This window comes from Lynx rufus, unplaced genomic scaffold (genome assembly GCF_022079265.1).
Source record: "Lynx rufus isolate CCGP_SWC_20201006 ecotype Redwood Valley unplaced genomic scaffold, mLynRuf1.p SCAF_7, whole genome shotgun sequence".
In the NCBI taxonomy this organism is placed as follows: domain Eukaryota; kingdom Metazoa; phylum Chordata; class Mammalia; order Carnivora; family Felidae; genus Lynx; species Lynx rufus.
The window spans coordinates 112,321,284-112,342,208 of record NW_025814889.1 but is presented as its reverse complement, the minus strand read 5'-3'; the positions used below and the strand labels follow the sequence as shown (position 1 = coordinate 112,342,208).

At 36.9% G+C, this 20,925-nt stretch overlaps 1 pseudogene; it reads left to right on the top strand.

Moving 5' to 3' along the window:
* The first annotated feature begins 10,662 nt into the window (after positions 1-10,662).
* Positions 10,663-10,761, top strand: LOC124502771 (uncharacterized; annotated as a pseudogene).
* The last annotated feature ends 10,164 nt before the right edge of the window (positions 10,762-20,925 follow it).

Below are 20,925 nucleotides of genomic sequence, written 5' to 3'. Positions count from 1 at the left end.
GAGTAAATTAAAATGGCTAAGAAGACAGCATGTGGGTCTAAGATAGACTCCTAGCTCTCTGTACCTAGTGGAACAAGAAGGAAATCCAGAAATTTCCAGATGCCCAGTACAGAAGAACCAAGACAATGGTGGGCTTGGGACAAAGAAGTTTCGTAGTGTGATGACCTTGAGATCAGAGACCATAGCAAGTCAGAAAAATTCAGGAATATTTGTCATTCTAACAAATTCTAAATTCTCAGAGGCTATCAACATAGGTATGAAGATTAATGGATTAAGACAAATCTACCAGGCTGTAGTTGAGACCAGCAGAGAAATACAGATAGCAGGAAAATCAAAAGTTCCATCTCTCTGAAACCAGAGCATATGTAAGCTATCAACATAGGTATGAAGATTAATGGATTAAGACAAATCTACCAGGCTGTAGTTGAGACCAGCAGAGAAATACAGATAGCAGGAAAATCAAAGTTCCATCTCTCTGAAACCAGAGCATATGTAAGCCTTCCCCTATATCCAGGCACCGTGGAGGAAGGACCAGGGAAAGAGAGCCTGATCGCTAAAGGGAAAGAGAAGTCCTTATCAGGAGTGAAAGCTCCAAGATGACTTAAAGAAGCTTTTAACCTTTTAAACCTTAATGGACTGAATTATGCTTAATTGGCAAGGTTGTAATTTTTCTTCCAAAAAGCAGAGTAATACAATCTCAGGAACATGATATCAGTTATAGAAAAAAAAAATAATGTTTTGATTTGTTTCTGCATGTTATGCTACACAAAATTGAAATTATATTTTACATGCAAAATTTTACCCTGTTTTTTCATGTAATAATTATTTTCCATTTTATTAAAACTATTTGTAAACATTCATTTTCAAGGATACCTTTCACATCTCTTGCCAAACCAGTTTCTTCTGCCTCTCTCTAGTCTGAATTTTTACATTAAAATCTTTAAATAACCCACAGTCAGTTTTGTTGTCTTTTTGAGATGATCCAACATTTTTCCAGACACCTAACCAATTATGTCATACCTTTCTACGAAATAATTCATCCCTGACTCACTGATTAATGTTTCCAGTTTTTTATACATTAAATTATATGTCAGAATGTATTTTTAGTTAGACTAATTGTGCACATTTTCTGTACTGATTTAATAATTATAGTTTCAGAATATGTTTTAGTATCTGGGAGAGCTAATCCTGTTCACCATTGTTCTTTTTCATTATTCTTAGCTTTTTTCTACTTTTTATTATGAAGAATTTTGAAATCATCTTGTCAAGATTTAAAAGGAAAATATCATTGATATTTTAACTGGGATTTCATTAGGTATGTGCACTAATTGTTTTTCCTCATCTGTGGCATAGCTCTACATTTATATATCTTATTTTGGATATATCTGAGGTTTTGTTGGTCGTTTGTGTGGTGTGGTTTTTACATATAAGTCACACATGCTTCTTTTTAAGGTAATAGTTACAAAATATTACTTCTCATTCATTTTATAACATATCTGTACTAGCATATAGGAACTATATTAATTTCTTGCATTTTTATATGCACAGTAATTTACAGAACTTTTTTACTAGTTCTAACAATTTTATAAGTAGGTTGTTATTGGCTTTTTAGTTGGTTCTTATATCTTATGTAAGACTGCTTCCTAGTTTACGCTAGACTTGCCCTGTTTCCTTTTTGTCCCTGGGCACATAGATCAATGCTTTTGCTTCTGCCTGCTTTAATGATATGGTGCATTTTTAGCTTGCAGTCACACAGTGCTTTCTTCAACATGGGCCTCAAGAATGACAGTGTGCAATGGAACAAAACAAACAACTCCATAAATATGCATTACTTATAGTGTATTGATTAACAGTATCTGTGCTCATAAGAATCAATTAAACAAGATTATATATTGTAGTAGTTTCCAAACAGTGCCCTGCAACTATAAACTATAATTTGTGGTACACAGAACAAGTAAAGTAAAGTAACAAAATGCACAAGCTGCTGTGGTCCTAGTGAAAGACTATTGCTTCCAGCAGGGCAGTCACTAGCTTATAGGTCAGACTTGAAAATACCGTCTCCCTTTGAAGGAGAAAACTCAGGCCCAGGTAACTGGTCAGACTTTGACATTTGGAAGGATCCAGCAAGTATCTTCTTAATTGTACCTACCTGAGTCAGGATAAGTGTTCCAGGAAAACTTAATGCCTTTAAAGGAAAAAGTATTCTCTTGACTTCATAATTACCAAATGGATATTTTTAACTGGATAAAGATTCCTTCAACTATCAAGTAAAGATACTTGAATGCAGGGGAAAGATCACTCAGAAACAAAACAAGAAATTTGGTATCAGCTTTCCTACATAGGTTTCTGGGAATCAGACACAGAGGTACTGTTCTATTTAGGTTAGCCCTGTCTCCCTTCTAGAAGAGTCAGGAGCTTGGGCCTGCAGTGTGTGCATCTCTAGAACTTCCATTGTTAGCAAAGTCCCTGCAGTGTTGTTGTCAGCTGAACTCCCTTTGTTCCTGCCTTTTACCTCAGAGCCAATGACCTGATGCTGCTTTCGCTGAGATAAAATGATATCTGTAGATATTCACAGGGGTCTGAGTGGGAGGTTCGACATCACAGTAACTCAGAAAAAGATGAAAAGGTGGAACTAGCAAACAGCAGCACACACAAGCTACAACTTTATTTGGAATTGCTATAGTTGAACAACAAAGCATTTAGTTTGTATTGTACTGGAGTAATGGGGTTATTTTAGTATGTGTCCTAAGTATTCCTTCTAGGGCATCAAATAGAAATAGATTGGTCCAAGCTCTAGTGAATACATTTGGCTCATAATATAGTTTGCATGTAAATCAAATTTATAGTTGCCTAAAATAGACCCTCCAACTGTGCAGAAGTCATATAAGTAGCAGTCAGAATGGTAGGAGTGCTTTTTCCCATTCATCCAAAAGCACATAAGTTGGTAAAGATTCACTTTTCAATTGTTATCTGTCCTACTGAGACCACTGCAAGGTTCAGTTTCTCCTCTATTACACTGAAATGATGCACTTTTGTCTGCTGCTTTTTTAAATCCCTATTATCTCTAAGTGTGTTTTCTTATAATAATAGAAGGTGTCAAGTAAAATGCCAGGAGGCTTTGTTAAATCAGGTTATTGTTCTTTCTCCTTTTTTCATTCTTTCTTTTTCCTTTTCCTTCTTTTTACGAGGATTCACAGGTATAGTCTTGCTTTATTCTTCTGTAGGATGGTTCCCCACTGACGACATTTTACCCTCCAGGGGACACCTGGTAACATTTAGAGGTAATTGGGATTATCACAACTGTGCAATCACTGGTGGGCAGATGCTACAGATGCTGGTAAACATTCCACGTTGTACAGGACAGTTCTCACAGTAAAGATTAATCTAGTCAATAGTGTCGATATTGAAAAACCCTGTCCATTGAGGCACCTGGGTGGCTCAGTTGGTTGAGCATCCAACTCTTGGTTTCTGCTCAGGTCACAACCTCAGGGTTCATGAGTTCAAGCTCCACTACAGGCTCTCTGCTGACAATTCAGAGCCTGCTTGGGATTCTCTCTTCCTCTTTCTATGTCCTTGCTGCTCTCACTCTCTCTCTCAAAATAAATAAACTTGAACAAACAAAAGAAAGAAAAACCCTCTCTAGGAGAAACAAACAAGATTGATAGTGCTTATCTTTTGTGTGATTTTTAGAAAAGGTGAATTGACATGTTTTCACTCTGTTTTTGAATTTAGATACGGGGATTACTGTCATGTGGGGTTTTTATAAATGGAACTTTCCATGAAGTCACCAATGAATCAGTAAAATTCTTATTTAAAAAAAATCATTTATGATATTTGAGCCATTTATCTCAAGGTCTGATGTTACTTTTCTATTTCATATTCCCCTCTCATATATTGCTGATGTGTCTAATTGAAAAGATTTTCCTGTGTTAGGAAAATACCACTGAAGTTCTTTGCTGTTTCATTTTTCTGCCAAGGATGATGTTTAAAACCGTTTTAAGTTTCTGAATCTCTCTGAGAAGCATAAAGGTCCATGTTTTACTGTGATTCCATCAAGGTACAGTGAAGACAAGATAGTGGAACCTAATTTTCTAACTTTACATATTTATATTTTCCCAGTTGCATTTGAGTTCCATTCTTTTACCATTTTTATTTTTCATTAGGATTCATACAGAAAATACCAGTCTTTCAACTTTTTCATATAATGAAATTCTTCTACTGCTATGGACTGAATGCTTGTGTCCCCTAAAATTCATATGTTGAAACACTAATCCCCATTGTGGTGGTATTTGGAGACGGAGTCTTTGGGAGGCAGTTGGGCCATGAGGGTAGAGCCTTCGTGATACGATTAGTGCCCTTATAAGAACAGAAAGAAGAAACAGGAGTTTGCTTGTGTGTTCGTTCTCTCTCTCTCTCTTTTCCCCTGCTTCCCTCCCTCTCTTCCTCCCTCCCCACACCCCCACCTCTCAGCCATGTGAGGACAAAACCAGGAAGGGGCTTTCACCAGGAACTAAATCTGCTTGCATCTGGATCTACAGTCTACAGAAGTATGAAAAATAAATTTCTGTTGTTTAAGCCACACAGTCTATGGTAGTTTTCTTAGAACAAACTGAATAAAACATCTATAAAACATGGACAAGTAGTATGCGTATTGGCAGTTCAGAAAAAAACACTTGGTTCCAGACACAACCTGATCAAGTCAAAATGGTATCTTCATATGTGGAATGACTGGGCCATTTATTACACAAATAGGAAGACACTAAAAACTATGTCTTATGATACCTGTATTCATATCTGGTATGAAGTCTTGATAAATAAATCCTTTATCTATACCTAGACCCTTTTCTCTGGTCTCTAGGATTAGATTTACACATTAAACGAAAATTGCTGGAAGTCTTTTCTAAAACAACTCAAAGACAGGAAAATACATGTTTCTTTCAGAGACCCTTACTGGACATCAAATGCCCAAATGTAGCAACAGAAAGAAAAAGAAAAAAACATCAATATTTAAAATGGTGCTTCCAACTGGAGATGATTTTTATAACTGGAGACAGTTTTGGTTGCCGCAGTTGGGGCAGAGAGGGCTTGCTACTGGCATCTAGTGGGTAGAGGCCAGGGATGCTGTTAAATTTTCAAAAAATGCACAGAACAATCTCGCCCACAGAGAACAGTCCAGCTCCAAATATTAATAATATTGAGGTTAAAAACTGTGATTTAAAGTATAAACCAAAGATGACTGCTTCCAAAGACTACACTCTCTTTAATGCTGTCACCTTCAAAGCAAGAAATCAGACTAGAAAACATGCTTCTGAACTAATAATGACTTTTTTTTTTAACTTTCAGGGAAAGATATTTTGGATTTAGTGTTCATTATAATGAGAACATAAGTTTAGCAACAAGGAAAGCATGTAAATAAAGCAAATTAAAGGCTTCGCTGTGGGTTTTATTCTCGGTTTTGTTCATATTATTAGGCGCCATCCCACAGTGTACAGGCTCAGAAGGCAAAGTGGTCTTTCAGGTACTAGAGAGTGCAGAATACTCCAGAAGCAAATCCTAAGCGATTCCAATTCATAGTTACTCCAAAAAGATTCTCCTGAGACTGACCCGTTCTTGGATTATACCCACAGTATTCTCTAAGGCCCTTCAACTGATGTGTTATGTTGTAAATATGGCAACAAAATCTCTGATCAGTAGTCCTACCGGGTGTTCAAAGCACAAAGCTTGAGTAAGACATTGTTAGAAAGTGAGGAGTGTCAGTAATGTGTCCTCCAGACTGAGATGGCATCTAAACACTGAAAAGCAAAGTAAGCTACGCTACACCAGTTACACTGAGTTTTATTCAGGATAATTTACTGACAGGAGAAAATAGGCAGGTGGGTGGATAGAAGGACAATCCAGGGTACCATGCAGCTATTGTCAGCCACTATACTCCATCCCGTATTCTTTGGCCCCATCTGGACCTTAATCCCCAGCTTTCACAGAGCAAGGGGCATGGTGGTGAGGTCACAGGTTGTTATCCAAACTGGTGCCATCTGTGAGCCAGAGGAGAGAACAACATGGAGGGCCAAAGATGGGGTCAGTGTTGTCAGCACTTCTAAAGATATAAACAAATAAAAATAATGAATTTCTAATTTACCATGTAAGAATTCATAGAATTTGCAATCTCCTAAGAGGTAGTACAAAGTAAAAATATGAATAGCTGCAAATAAGGTTTGCCACAATTGAGCAGTACATGAAGAAAATAAGAGAAAAAAGTAGATTATGATTATGAATAAAGGATTATTAGGGGAAAGCAGATATTCAAGCCACAGTATTGATCTTTTATGTCAACAGCAAGGACCATGATAAGCATTCTGACACTGCTGCTTGTCCCATTGTGAAGCCAGGTCAGGAACCCCACTATACTGAAGGGATCATGGGTCTGAAGGGTATAGTAAACGTATAGTAAGTCTTATTTCAAGTTTAATACATGTGAACTGTGGGGGTCTTTTTTAATGTTTTAAGTCATACGAACAAGTCACTTTCACTGTCGTATGCTCACCATAGGTGCACACTAAATACTTGCTGAGTATAAAAAATATTATTACAGGGGCGCCTGGGTGGCGCAGTCGGTTAAGCGTCCGACTTCAGCCAGGTCACGATCTCGCGGTCCGTGAGTTCGAGCCCCGCGTCAGGCTCTGGGCTGATGGCTCGGAGCCTGGAGCCTGTTTCCGATTCTGTGTCTCCCTCTCTCTCTGCCCCTCCCCCATTCATGCTCTGTCTCTCTCTGTCCCAAAAATAAATAAACGTTGAAAAAAAAAAAATTTAAAAAAAAAAAAAAAAAAAAAAAAAAAAATATTATTACAGATAAGATAGCTTATTTGAAGTAAAAAACATAAAGCTGACATTTTATAATTGAAACTCAAGCACAGAGAGTTTAAATTATTTTGCTAAAGGCACATAGAGAGTGAAAGAAGCAAAGCACTACTATGCTAATCAAAATAGAAAAACATAGAGTCATCAATAAATCCATCTCGTACTTTTTGCATCTCAGCTCAGATCTTTATATGTACATATATTTTTTAAATAAAATCATACTATTCATATTGGCTTGGAACCACCTTTTCTCACTAAACAATGCATGATAGATATTATTTCAAATCAGTAGGCAATATTTCCCATGTGAAATGGGGAATTTCCAAAACATGTCCCAAAACATGTCATCAATGATGCCACCAAAACCAAAACAGAAAGAAAAACAAAGACAAAAAGACCGCCTCTAAACAAGTAAGTTTAGGAAATGCTTTGTAAACCCAGTAAAGTGAAAATGTGTCTACTGAAGGGCATATCAGGACATTTAGTATGACTACGCACATTGTAACTCTCCAATGCAACATACAGATCGTTTCATTTCCCAAAATTAATTGATGAGGAAAAAAAAATTTTTAACTATAGGAGAGCCACCTATCATAAATAGGTAAAGCAATATAATACAGTGATCTGATTTTTTTTGATCATTTAATAGTTTTTATTGCATTTCTTTCTTTCCATTATTAGGCACTCAATATTATCAAAAAGTATCAGAATATATTTAAAAAGTGAAATAATAGCCAAACAGCCTGATTTATTCTATGATATACATGCATAGCCATGTATGTTCTTGTTTATTATTGAAGTATAATTAACATGCAAGAAAATCAACATATTGTATATCTGACAAGTTATTTATATCACTATCACTTTGAGGGTTTTTTTTTCTATTCTGAAGCTACATATAACTTGAATCATAAAATATTTTTCATCTGGCTTCATTCATTTAACAATGTTTTGTTTTGTTTTTAAAAATTAACCCAAGATAATGTTTACTTTGATTCTTCTATGTTGTCACATGAATCATTAGTTTATACTGTATATTACTGAGTAAGAAGACAATGTAAGAATATACCCAAATTTTCATATTCATTCTCCTGTCAACGGGCATTTGTGTTGTTTCCAGTTTTTAACTATTGTGAATAAGACTGCTATGAATATTAGTTTACACATCTTTTGGTGATAACATACATTTTCCACTCTTGGGTATATGCCTGTTAGTTGCAATTCATGGGTCATAGTATAACTACATGTTTAATTGTATAACAGTTTTCCAAAGTGGTTGTACCATTTTACACTCTCACCTGGGATAATGTGAGAAATATAGTTGTTCTACATCCTTGCCAGCACTAGCCATAGTCAGTCCTTTTCATTTCAGCCATTTTAGTAGATGTGAAGTCCTATCTCACTGTGTTTTTAATTTGTATTTCCTGAGACTAATGACGATTAGTAAACACAAAATGCCAAGCATTCTTCTGAGCAATTTGCCTGTGTTGTATACTCAAAATAACTATCATGTAGTTTATTGACAGGACTGATAATCAGAGAGAGCTCCTTCATTTTTTTAAAGCTTCCGTAAGATTGTGTATCAGCTACAATGCTTTCCACACTCCCCTTCACAAGTGAATTACGGGCATTTTTCAAAGCAAAGTGCCATATTTATTATAGAATTTATGTATTTCTTAACCATTAAAGATATGTAAAGCTCGAATACTGGTTTTATTAGATTCCCATTTTTTTTAATGTGTCACTGGGCAAAGATTTTTTAATGTTGTGCCTATAACCCCAATTACCCATTATCTTTGTGGATTTTATTATGTTATTTTGCATAAGCACACCATTTATATGAACACATATCTAATTATAACAGAAATGGCCATATATATTTTTGATGCTTCTAAAAGCTTTTTATTTTCATCAATTTAATTTTTTTAAATTAGTGTTAATAAATTTTTTATTTTCCATCCAAGTTAGTTAGCATATAGTGCAACAATGATTTTAGGAGTAGATTCCTTAATGCCACTTACCCATTTAGCCCATCCCCCCTCCCACAATCCTTCCAGCAACCCTCTGTTTGTCCTCTATATTTAAAAGTCTCTTTATGTTTTGTCCTCCTCCCTGTTTTTATATATTTTTTTGCTTCCCTTCCCTTATGTTCATCTGTTTTGTATCTTAAAGTCCTCATATGAATGAATTCATATGATATTTGTCTTTTCTCTGACTAATTTTGCTTAGCATAATACGCCTGAGTTCCATCCATGTAGTTGCAAATGGCAAGATTTCATTCTTTTTGATTGCCGAGTAATACTCCATTGTATACATATACATCTTCTTTGTCCATTCATCCATCGATGGACATTTGGGCTCTTTCCATACTTTAGCTATTGTTCGTAGTGCTGCTATAAACATTGGGGTGAATATGTCCCTTCAAAACAGCACACCTGTATCCCTTGGATAAATAACGAGTAGTGCAATTGCTGGGTCATAGGGTAGTTCTATTTTTAATTTTTTGAGGAACCTCCATACTGTTTTCCAAAGTGGCTGCACCAGCTTACATTCCCACCAACAATGCAAAAGAGATCCTCTTTCTCCGTATCCTCGCCAACATCTGTTGTTGCCTGAGTCGTTAATGTTAGCCACTCTGACAGGTGTGAGGTGATATCTCATTATGGTTTTGATTTGTGTTTCCCTGATAAGTGATATTGAGCATCTTTTCATGTGTCTGTTAACCATCTGGATGTCTTCTTTAAAAAGTGTCTATTCATGTCTTTTGCCCATTTATTACCTGGATTATTTGTTTTTCGGGGTGCTGAGTTTGGTGATATGATTTTTAATTGCGCATTCCATTAGGGAGCACTATTTGAGCATATACCAACATGTATAATCACTTACTTTTAGATTATATACATATTCTACTGTATCAATGGATTGTGTATATTATATAAAAAAATAGAAAAAAATGTGAACAAAATGAGTCAATGTATTTTAAAGGTCTTGCTAATATTAAAACTGTTTTGAATGTTTTGCTAATATTACCTATTATTTCAAAGCACGGTAAACTTCATCTTCATGTTAATTGATATAAATATATATTTCAAATAGATATTAATTTCATGTTTTAACATATTTCTTGTGAGAGCCTGTTAGACTGTTACTGTTTATAATTCCTAATATGCCAGATAAAGAACTCATACAAGGAATTGAAAACTGCAACACAGCAATAACATAGAAACATCTCTATAGTGTAGCTCTCACTCTTCCCTCAGGATCCGTCATTTGACTTAACATGTGACCTTCTGATTTATGGACGGAGTGAAGTTCCAGTATCAATGAGGACATGAATATTAATAAAAATATAATTAACAATTATAGCATTTTCTATCTGTATCATTGTAAGTCACCTTGAGAATTAAGGCCTTACGAAGGATACCTTTAGTGAAGTGGGTTGAAAAGAGAAAGGAGCAAAGGAAAAAGAGACATTCCAGGTAGGCTGGTATTTCAAGTGACTTGAAGAAAAGGAGGATGAAGTCTTACCTAGAAAGTCACAAATATCAAGGTAGTTTATTTGCTTCTGTGTATTTGCTCCTAAAATGGATACATCTTGAGTATGCTAAATATCAAATATATGCTGGTGGGAAAAGAACCAGTGGAGAGAGAGGAGAAAGAATACAAGAGAGGAGGAGGACAGATGAAGAAAAACTGAATGTAGGACCAGAGTCTGAGCTATTGCAATATACAAATGAGAGCATTCTTTCCACAATTAGGGGAGCAGGAGTAATACATGGAAACACCCCATCTAGAAAGAAACAGTCTGTGCTTGCTCGGCAGCACATCTACTAAAACTGGAATAGAAGATTAGCACAGCCCCTGAGTAAGGATGACACTCAGATTCATGAAGTGTTTCATTAAGAAAGACAGAGAAAGAGAGAGAAAGAAAAGAGAAGAAAAGATGTGGCCTGATTCATGCTGTGTCAGGCACCGGAAATGAAAGCAAAAATAGATGAGTGGACAACAAAAAACCAGGATGATAATACAGAATCAGCACCACAGAAGAGATGCTGACCCTAAGGTGAATATCACAGTTTCTTAGTGTAAAATGACTCTGGAATGATTAAGGAACTCAGGGAGGAGGAATCTGTAGTTAAAGCAGAACCATCTCATATATTGACAATGTATTACCAATTAGTTTTTAAATTTGCAAATATCTACTCGCTGTTTACAATGTTCCAAAAAAAAAAAAATGAGCTGGATGCTGAGGATCCAAAATAACAGAGAAATATGCTTTTGCTCCCACAGTTTACATTTTTCCTTTAATTAGTTACTGTACATATGAATTATTTAAGAAACTACACACAGTTAACTACCTCATAGTGTGAGATATCATTCTCAATTGAATCTTGTGTGTATGTCTTGGATGGAAAAGAAACAAAACAAAACAAGAACAGTGTTGAGTACAAAGAAAAGTGAATGGTGTGGACCTTACTGATATTTTGTAGTCACTATTAGATGCCGTAAGTGGGCAAATTGCTCAGAATAGTTCCTAAAACTCTATCATCCCTTTGACATTGGAATATACCAATAGCTGTAAGGACACAAATACAGCTCCTTGTTTTTTGAATGTCCTTTCTGTTTCTCCAGTATATCATTATAAAAAGAAAACAGTCGGGTAACAGAAATAGAAATACATATAATCATGCTTCGTATATAAAAGAAACAGAGAATACATGAAGATAGCTAAGTTATTGACAGTATTATTAAAAGATGGTTTCAGAATTTTCCCTTCCTTTCAAGACTGAATTTTAAGGTTTAACATTTGTGGTTTGAGTACCAATCAATTTCATGGATGCTGCAGTTCCAACTTCACATGCTATGTTGAAATGAAGGTTTGAGGCGTATTATGGTTTCAAACAAATACCAAGGAGATAACAATACCTTCCTAGAGTCAACAGATCAATGTCAAATAAGGAGCACCAAGGAAAAAAAAAATAAGGAATCTGGGAAAGATAAAGACAGAAGAAGCAGGCAGAGGCTAGACTGCTACCAAATGAAGACTCCCCCTTTCCAACCTTAACAGTCTTCCCAACTGTAGGAAGACAGGGGTGTCTTGGGTCCTGAATCACATTAAATCTATTGTATTTTGCAAAACGATTCTCTATTTCAGGAAGCTCTTCAATGTAAAAGAAATATGAATTAAGCTATGAAACATTAGCATTTTTTAAATCACTAGGAGCCTTTGCTAGAAACCATCACTGATTTTATATCAGAAGGAGGAAACATAATAAAGGATAAATAATTTGTCTAATAGTAATACTTATAAAATACTAACTCTTGATTAGTATTGAGGAATACTTGGGGCAGGAGAGAAAAAAAGAACAAGTCATTATACCTTCAGAGAAATTACTTTGATAAATTTATTTTTTTCTTCTTATGGTAATATTGGCAGCCATAATCATGTAAGCTCCGAAAATGAGAGCATTCAGTTCAGCAAAATTACCCTGATTAAAATGGATATGCAAGAAATGTGAAACTACATGTTGTAGGAAGCATCCCTGTTTGTGTATAGGAATTATGTAGCGGTTTATATAAACTGGACAATATATAACGTGTGTCTAAGAGGCTCACAGCTCTGCTGTTGAAGTGCTACTTTGCACAGAAGCTCAGCCCACAGTGCTGCGTCCTCTTAATGACCTACACTCTTCAGAATGCAGCTGCCAAGACAAATGAAAGCACAGGATTTGGATAAAAACCCACATTCGCTTTCCAGCTGTGCCTCCCTGACCCATCTGGAAAATAAGAAAACTGTCCTTTATAAAGCACTTTGCAGTCTGACGCTTCTCTGTCATTTCTATCTCACCATCAGGATATATCAGTGTATTTACAGATTGATGGATTACAATACCGGTAAGAAGTAAACTACAACCAGGGAGCCCAGAAATAATTAAGATCATGGAAAAGTTTGAAGCAAATGAGATTGGTTTCCTGAAATCACACATGAAAATAACTTCTGTTACTACCTGCAAGAGCTTCATACTTTTTTATGTGACCTCCTGTTGCTGATCTCTTTTCCTAGGAATGTGGGGAGCCTGGGTTTAGCGGTTCCAGGAGTTGAGTGTTGAGTGTGGGAATGGGGGAGGGGAAATAAACTTTTGGCTGAAGAACAAAAGGGGATTGATGCTCGGGTCCCAGTTGAGGGTGTGGGAAGAAAGCAAAGTCGAAACATTAGGTCTAAATGGAGGGTGGAGTCCAGAGACCAGACATCAGGAAAAGCCTCAGGAATGAACAAGTAAAGCAGTCAAGGCAGGTTTGGAAGGCAAAACACAAGACAGATTCTGGACATAATGGATCCATGGCACTGGAATTCTTTGTACTGTGCCACAGTAGATCCCATGGGTGGGTGGGAATCATGAAGCTAACCTGCTCTTGCAGCTCTAAATACTTGATTGCCTCCTTAGATACGGAAGTCTTAGAAATACAAGGTAGGAATAAAACAAGTTTTACAGAAAATAGTACTATTAAAAGAAATCTAATTTTCAAGCAGAAAAAAAAAAGAATTTCACCTTTAGATGCTAAAATTAAGTCTCTGAATTAGTCCATGTTTAATAAATCAAATGTTGTCTTGCTTTAAAAAAAATTCCTTATTAGAAAAGTCATTTCTTCCATGTTTATGGACATCAAAATGTATTTATCATCTTGCTACATCCTAGGGAACCTTACGCCTCTTCTGCCAATGGAGATAATGCTTGTTATTGCTATGGCCTGCTCATAACATAATGGTTTTATTAATCAGGATAATAGGTTATACATCAATAACAAATTAACCCTGAAATATCAGTTTCTAACACAGCAAAAGTTTATTTCTTCCTCACATTACATGTCCACAATCAGTCAACAGAACAGCAGTTCCGTTTCATACAATCATGTAAGGAGAGGCTGACAAGATCCTCTCTCTGGAGCATATTGGTGGTCATGATAGGAGACAAGACAGATTAGAGAAATTCAGAGGTTTTTCATTGCCTCAGCAATGAAGTTCACACATCACACCCAAGCACATTCCATTGGCCAGAGAAATTTTACTGCTCTCCCCTAATGGAAGGAGGTTGGAAACTTTAATTTTTCCTAAACAGAAATGGAAAGGAGAACTGGGTATTTGTGAGTACTAGTAATGCTTACTATGTTTGATATTTTAAAAACAATCATAAGATACTGGAAAAGCACCTTCTGGGAAAAGGGAAGGACATAAGAACAAACAAACCAACAAAAAACTGGGGACATGTACATAATTAAGAAAGAACAACCAAAGGATCTTAATAGTAATTTGAAATTAGGGTATTTCAAGCATTCCATAAATGTACAGTTAAGGTTTCCTTTAGATTAAAAAAAATAGTAATTGGGTCTAGGAAAAGTAGGATTTTTTTTTAACAAGATAGGAAGGGATTATGCTTTCTAGAGACTAGTGAGACCAGAGATAACATACAGAAGCTAACCTCTAGATGGAGCACGCTAATGAGGTCTCAAAAGAGAATTAAGTCTATGCACATGTTCAGAACACCATTAAGAAGCTAAAAGAATGAGCCTCGATGATTCCTTGATGATTTGAAATAAATATTGATTGAGAAGGCAGGAAGTTTGAAAGGCAAAAAGGCTAAGTTTTAGGTCAGTATAGGACTTCTTAAAGTTTAAAGAAGGGGTCCTTGATGGTCCTTCTCTTTCAAGTTACCAGAAAGAAGGAAAGGACCAGAAGAAACAAGAATAATTCTGATGAAAGGATAATAGGCTTGAGATTCAGAGAAAAAGAGAAGATAGAGAAGACCAGAAAGCTTAATCTGAAAAGAATTAACAGCACCATTGGGCCAATGGGAATCTTCTGAACTTGGATTCAGAGCTTAGTCTAGACTCTGAATTCAGACAGAGTAAACGACTCAGGAAGGGGACTCTTTGACCTAGGTCCATTTGCATTTTCATGTAGACCAGAAAACCTATGATCAGTATTACTTTTAAGAGCCTTTCAAGCTTTTAATAATCCCTATTATTTGGAATTTTAAAAATCCTTTCTATTTCCTTGTATTTTTGCAGTTAAAGCCTTAACAATCCCAGTGTTTTGGAAAGTACAGCTGCGAGGATATTTAAAACCCAGGCTGACTTGCAAGCAATGGCAGCCAAGAATGAGAATAAACAATCAAGATGCTTTAGTCCCATGGAAGCAAAGAGAAGACAAAGGGATCTAGGATATAGGTAGAAACTGATAGGAGACCTTGCCCTGCCTTAAAAGAATTTATTCAATGTAGGTGACAAGAGCAAGTATTGCTGGGATTTTCATTTCTTTACATGAAATCATCCACTGCTCCTGCAAGCTACGGCAAGGTTATCAGGTAGAGAGCAGTTCACAAATTGGGTCTATTCCCATCATGAACACTAGTGTCCATCGCAGATATTCTAAGCATATTTTTATTCCAGTATTCAAACCACTGATTAAAATGTTAACTGGCCCACAAAGTAACCTCTATGGAATGCCATTTGTCGTGTCTCCCCAGGCTGACACTGAACCATTGATAATATTTGTCAAAATGAGACACTTCAACCAGCTGTCTCTTCTCACAGCACATTCACGCACAGTTGTTGGTGAGGAATTAAGACTGTAGCAGCAGGGACATTAAGGATTAGGTTTGACAGTTCAGTAATAGGAATGCATAGTTTAGCTTTGTCCAAGTCAGAATGCCTTCTGATTTTAGAAAGAGGATGATTTCAGTTAATGAAATTTAATTTGAAAAGAGCTAAGGATAAAGAAAGGTGGAAGGCATTTTAAATGACAAGACAGGAGAGCATTCTTGATTGTTGGTCATTGCTCTTCAAAAAGCACATAAAAGAAATAGAGAGTTCAATATTTAACAAAGAATTAGATGGCAGAGAAAATAATGTTTATAAATTAAAAAGTCAGGTCAGCTTTTTGCCAGTGTTCAGAAGAGTATCTTGCAGGACACAATGGCTTCACTACATTAACTGTATTCCCAGAAAAAGGAATGTTAAGAAGGCAGATACTTTGTTTTACAATCACAGTGAAGTCATGCTTAAAATGACTGTTGAGATATTCTACAATAGCATGTTTTGTTTTTCCAGCTTCCTAGAAATATGGTCCTATGATTGGAACAGATGTGCTGTTCAGCTTTCTCCTTGACCTTTCCAGAAGTCCCGTAATTCAGATCAGGTAGTGAACAGCTGTTAAAATAAATCTGTCCTTGAGCTTGTGGGAGGAAGATGAGGCCTCAGACACTATAGCTTCTGACTTCATTCCTGGCATCACGGTTTAGGTCAGAGATTATAAACTCAATAATCCAGAGAATATGTCAAACACTCTGATAATGTTGAGAAAAGCCCATCAAACACCCTTCTTCCCGGAGCGGGTGATAGAGATGGGAGCGGCACTGTAGTTAAATGGTGCAGTGAGCACATTATTATCTGGTGCTGGCAGATTTTGGGTTTTGGGATTGATATGCACCTTTTTAACCCCAAGTGGGACTTCTATACAGCTCTCATTATTTTATGATGTTTTGGGGTGATCTGTGCAACCCTCATATAATGAAGAAAGAAATTCAAAGTGAAGAGAGACAAGCTCCTGGCTTTTGAGGCAAAGGCTTAACAAGCAGCCGTTTGAGGCACAGAGCCTGTGGTGATGGCCAGCAGCTGTACCGCAGGATGGAGCCCCAGGCTGTGCCCCAACCAGGGCACTTCCAACACAAAACTGACGCTGACCTGACCGGACAGCCACTGGCTCCCTCAGTCTGGTAGTGCATCCTCGTTAGAGGGTGAGGTGTCTTTAGACGAGGGTGCATCCACCCCATGAAGTGTATTTGGTAATGCCCTGAGCAGTATAAACAGTTGGTGGAATTTATCTCATTATTTTTCATCTCATTATTTTAAAGTTATATTTTATATGCATTTTAATGTATAAATACACGAGAATACTAGATTGCATATAAAATATTAAACAAGTGCACATATATGGAGATATATGCCTGCTCAGTCTGCTGTAACAATGAACATTTATTTCCCACAGTTCTGGAGCAGGAAAACCCAAGGTCAAGACACTGGCACATGTGATGTCTAGTAAGGGCTGGCCTCTTAGACAGCCATCTTTTTGTTACACCTTCACAAGCTAAAAGGGGCAAGCCAGCTTTCTTGGGTTTCTTTTACAAGGCACTAATCCCACTCCTGAGGACTCTGTCCTACTGACCTAATCACCTCCCAAAGGCCCTACACCTCCTAATACTATCAACTTGGGGGTTAGGACTTCAACATATGCATGGGGGGAGGGTGGGAAGGGATGACAAACATTCAGACATAGCACACATATAATATTTTTTTATTAGTAGGGGCACATATAATAAAAAAATGTAGACGACCACTATTCTAGATTATACCCCTCCCCCAGCCACATGTTCAAAAGAAGAAAACAAAGATTGGGAAGGCATTACTGTCACAGTTAACTCTATAAAAGCATTCAGATCAAACCCTTTGATTTAAGATAGTGATCAGACTAATGTCATCACTGGACAGAAGGAAGAAAAAAGGAGGGAGGGGAGAAATAAGAAAGTCTCTCAGGTGACATCTTTCTTTGATAGTAAATCTTTAAATAAAAGACCCAGACCAGACAGCTCACATTCTTCATCGTCTCCTCCATGGCATACCCTGCTTACTTGGGTGTGGACCACATTACTCTCCAGTGAATAATCTGTTAAAGCCACGGAATAGGATCTAGAGCAAAGGGTAGCATATAGGGAAGGGTGTGTCTAGTGAGTAGAGGATACAGGGTACAGAGAATCAGGAAAATGCAACTGCAGAGTGTGGTCATCAAGTATGTTGCTAGCAAGATGTCAGGGAGCAAAGGACAAGGACACTGACCTTATAACGGAAAACACGACATCAAGTTCAAGATCATAGGTTGTAAGCAGGTGGCCCTTAGCCAAGTCTAGCTTACACACATGATTTGTTAGGCCATAAGTCATTTATAAAATTTTGAAGTTGTAGATATTTATGGGAGATTTCACACCAAAGAAGGTCCACATTTCTAACTTCTCCTGATAAATGAGAGATCTAACAGCACTGGGTCAGTATTCCTAAATACCCCACCAGCAGCTGGAAATGAACTGTGTTCCACTGGAGAGAGAGTAAAGCCTCTCACTTTTATATTACCACCACCAGGACTGTTTCACACATCTACATTGTTTCCACTGTTATGGGTTCAGAGATGTAAGAATGACTTTTGGGAGAAGTCAAGGAGGCAAACAAAAAACCCTGAATAGTAGACCCATGTCATGCTTCCACCCCGTCCCCATTGCCTACCCTGCCCAAGGTCCTTGTTCTAGGAATCAGTGATGAGGAAGAATCTAAAGCAAACAGAACAGATGAGGTATATGCTCCTAACGAATTTATATTCTAGTTGAGAAAAATGGACAACAAATTAGTAAATACAGTTCTCAGTGATACTGTCTAAAATATTTTGAATGCTATCATGGGCCAATGGCCGTTCTTTCTCTCATGTGGTATTCTTTTACACATATTAATTCCCATAGAAACCCATGATGAGGAAATAATTACATCGCATTTTTCAAATAGGAAATTGAGTCATGGAAATAAGCAACTCATATAAAGTCCCACAGCTAGTAAGTGAAGAAGTAATAATGGGCTCCAGCAGTCTGACTTCAGAGGCAAGGCATTTAACTCTTGTGCCACACCATTAAGTACTAAAGGAGAGTGTTAAAATAGGCTGATGTGACAGGGCACCTACTTTAGATTTGGAAGTCAAGAAAAGAACTTTCTAGAAGTGACATTGAAGCTGAGATCTGAAGAATACAACCATGCAAAAACTAGAAGGAACAACTCATGTGAAGGACTAAATTTGTAAAGAACTTGTTCATAAAAGCCCCATTTGAGTGAAGCAGTGTGGCTGTTAGCTTGACAGGAGAGTGAAAAGGACAGAGGAAAAGAACTGGAGAGGTGAGATTGAAGACAAAAGCCCAGGCCATACTCCAGGATGTGGAGTTTCCATTTTATGACAGCTGGGAGCCAGTAGAGGATTAGAGATTGAGAGGGGATATAATCCAATGTGAATTGCAAAAACATGGTAATGCTCACATTTACCAGGGCTCTTTATAAAATGACCTTAATGTAAATTTTTACCTTCCTCTCCTGTTTTTTCTTCATACAGTCTGTGCTCTAACTGAAATTCTAGGAGCTAGTGCTGTGCTAGAAAATCAACTCCGTGGAAACAAAGCCCTGATCTGTAGCATTTGCTGGTTTCTGTGGTATAAATACTTCCACCCTAGCTGATCTTATGCTATCAACAGTCTAACAATCAACTTGTAAAGTTCCTGAATATTTAAGAATCAGCTCTTGAGAGCCAGTTCCATACCTATACCCCAAATATTTTAACCTTCTGAATTCACAAGGCCTTTACGGCGTATGACTTTTCTATATTCTGTTCTCCCTGCCTGTAAAATTTAACCATTGCAGGGCTGTGGTTAAGAGCAAAACCTCTGGCTTCAGATGGACTTGGATTCAAATATCAGCTTTGTAAACCAACCACGTGATCTTAGAAAAAGTTGTTAACTTCTTTAAACCTCTGTTATTCCATGTATAACATGGGAGTTATAGCAGTCCTTACTTTAGGATATTGTTACAGGAATCAAATGAAATAATATAACAAAAAGCACTTAGCAGAGTACCAGAAACATTATGTACTTCTTAAGCAACTTTATTTATTCGCCCGTTGATCCACCATGGGTGCTAGCTAGGAGCTGAGAAAAGCTAGGAAGTTGGTAAAGTTTGCCATTTAATAGCCTATCTTTTGAGTTAGGTCTCCTGCTGAGTTTACCACCCCCCCCCAAGATGCTTTCCAGGATACACATAAGAATCTTTTTCTCTCACAGGCTAAAGAAAGTTCTTAATGATATATGATGTATCTTATATATGATATGAGAACACACAGTGGCTTCAAGTATCAGTATCTATTTTGTAATAGAGTTTCTTGATAACAGGAAAGACTTCAAAACTCTGATGGCAGAAATTTGTCATAGTATTTTTTTGATATTGGAGATTTTGTAAATTTTTCTACACAGGCAACAACTTGAAGTAGATAACTAAGTCTTAGGCTCCACCTGTCAGATTTTATTCACAGGAATCCTGTGGATACTCACTTTCACGTTTAGTCGTAACAACACTAAGAACAGCTTTATTCATTGACTATTAAAGATGCAGGTTCTAATGACAGTTCCATTTTACCTTTGTGACCTTAAGTCTCAAACTCTCTGAGATATACCCCATTAGAATGAATTCTGACTCTATACCTGCTCTAAAATTCAATGATTCTACACATTTAACTATTTACAAATTCCAAAAGCACCTCCAAAGCTAACAGAAAAAAATACATTTGACACCATTCTTATGAGATTAACCTAAATAAACTTAGACCTCTATAGCTAATGAAAGCAGAGTAGTGAGTCAACTGTATGAATGATTCTGAAACAAAAAAAAAGCAAAACAAGAACTTATAGTTCTAAAGTTTTCAGAATACACAATTTATAGTCTTATTCAGAAGTCACTAGAACTGTGATTTATATTTAAGAAACCATCAAAGCTGCATTTTCCTTTAAATTCAGGTTTTTCAGATACCCCATATAAAAATCCTACTTAGAGGAATGTTCTAGGCCAATACGAAGTTAAATATGTGTAAAAGCAACCTGGGGGAAATTGTTAGTTTCCTAGTCAAATTTAAAAAGGTATTTTTATGTCACTAGAAACACAAAACTCATCCATCAGATTAGATGACTCTATTCTATCATTTCTTTCAATGTATTATGCCCTGGGGCACCTGGGTGGCTCAGTCGGTTAAGCGGCCAACTTTGGCTCAGGTCGTGATCTCGCGGTCCGTGAGTTCAAGCCCCGCGTCGGGCTCTGTGCTGACAGCTCAGAGCCTGGAGCCTGTTTCAGATTCTGTGTCTCCCTCTCTCTCTGGCCCTCCCCCGTTCATGCTCTGTCTCTCTCTGTCTCAAAAATAAATAAACATTAAAAAAAAATTAAATG